The following is a 1,479-nucleotide window of genomic DNA, read 5'->3' on the forward strand; positions in this document are numbered from 1 at the left end:
ATCAATCATCAATTGCCGAGGAGAAACTTCGTTCTGCCGGATTCGAACCAGCAACCTAAGGATGGCACCCAGTGGTTCAGTCGCACTAGGAGATTCAAAATACTAAAGTAATAATATATATATATATTTTTTTTTGTCAAAATGCAGAAGTCGTCAGTAGATTTTGTGTTAATTCTTTTATTAATCTGTGAGTACTTCCTAAAGGATCTCCCCAATGTTTTTGATGCAAATGACAGTTTGGCCGAGTGGTCTAAGGCGCCAGATTTAGGCTCTGGTCCGAAAGGGCGTGGGTTCAAATCCCACAGCTGTCAATTTACATGTCCTCTTACTGTCATCTCCCAAGGGTTTGAATTCCACATGTATCAGTTTTTTAGTAGGATAATCTCTCAATTTAATCTGCATTGCGTCGTAATTTCACTAACTAGGGCTAAATTTAATTTGCATTGCGTCGTAATTTCACTAACTAGGGCTAAATTTAATTTGCATTGCGTGGTAATTTCACGAACTAGGGAACTGGTGCAAAAGGGCCTGTGTTCAAATCCCACAGCTGTCATTCTGAACTCCGTAGAAATCGCACGCTCTAGGTTTTGATTTCCATATCAATCATTCTTAATTTTTAATGGTTCTAAATAGAGAATGTTGACTGTAAATGATTCTTGTTAACAACAAATACATTCTTAATCACTGGATGCATCGATGCCTAGGGCTTTGCCAGCAAGTTTTCATGGGAATTCAACAAAATTTCCATCCAAATCGTGAAACTTTTGGTGAAAGAAGTGTATGGCCAATTCGACGGTATTAACTTGCGGTCCGACTGATGGATATGGATGGCTTGAATGTCGATGGAGGTAACAGGAAATGAAATGATGCTTTACTGTGATTGTTCCTGAGCCTTGTTTACAAAACATGCCCATTTAGCTACACTGAAAAAGAACCATCATCCGAATAATGTGAGGACTTTAATTCCTTTTCCGTTGCCGGGACTTGAACCCGGGTCTCTCGGGTGAGAGCCGAGTATCCTAACCAACTAGACTACAACGGATGCTTTTGTGTTTAGAATTTAGTTATTAATCACTCAAATGAACGCTGTAGGATCTTCCTACCGACGGAGAAAAGATGTAATAAGGACAATGTTTTAAATTCATTTTACCATCTTAGTTGATACTTGCGGGATAGGATATTGCGATTTCGCTTAATTTAAAAATTCAATAAAAACATGTTTTTATGGTTTTATGAAATATGGAAAAGCTCAAAATAAATATTTCATTATTTTAATAATATTTTTTTATATTGTATATTAGTTATTAACCAAATAATAAAATAATATAATAAATTTTATCTAATTTAAAATTTATTTATCAAAATAAAAATTTATTTAATTAAAAAATTAACTTTATCTCGCTAACCCTATTTGATCATTTTCATGATTTTCATTAGACATAGGCTCTGGACTACGAGAATATTGCTTTTCATTGTCAC

The 1,479-nt window shown here is 35.0% G+C and overlaps 2 non-coding genes across 2 annotated transcripts; one reads left to right on the forward strand and one right to left on the reverse strand.

Moving 5' to 3' along the window:
* Window positions 1–231: 231 nt before the first annotated feature.
* Window positions 232–311, forward strand: TRNAL-UAG (transfer RNA leucine (anticodon UAG)). The gene has a single exon. It is a non-coding gene; the product is annotated as a tRNA-Leu (tRNA).
* Window positions 312–969: 658 nt separating this feature from the next.
* On the reverse strand, window positions 970–1,042 carry TRNAE-CUC (transfer RNA glutamic acid (anticodon CUC)). Its single transcript has one exon. It is a non-coding gene; the product is annotated as a tRNA-Glu (tRNA).
* Between the last annotated feature and the right edge of the window lie 437 nt (window positions 1,043–1,479).

Source organism: Pinus tabuliformis, chromosome 3_2, assembly GCF_031772625.1.
Source record: "Pinus tabuliformis cultivar Carrire ecotype Pingquan chromosome 3_2, CPIR1, whole genome shotgun sequence".
Classification (NCBI taxonomy): domain Eukaryota; kingdom Viridiplantae; phylum Streptophyta; class Pinopsida; order Pinales; family Pinaceae; genus Pinus; species Pinus tabuliformis.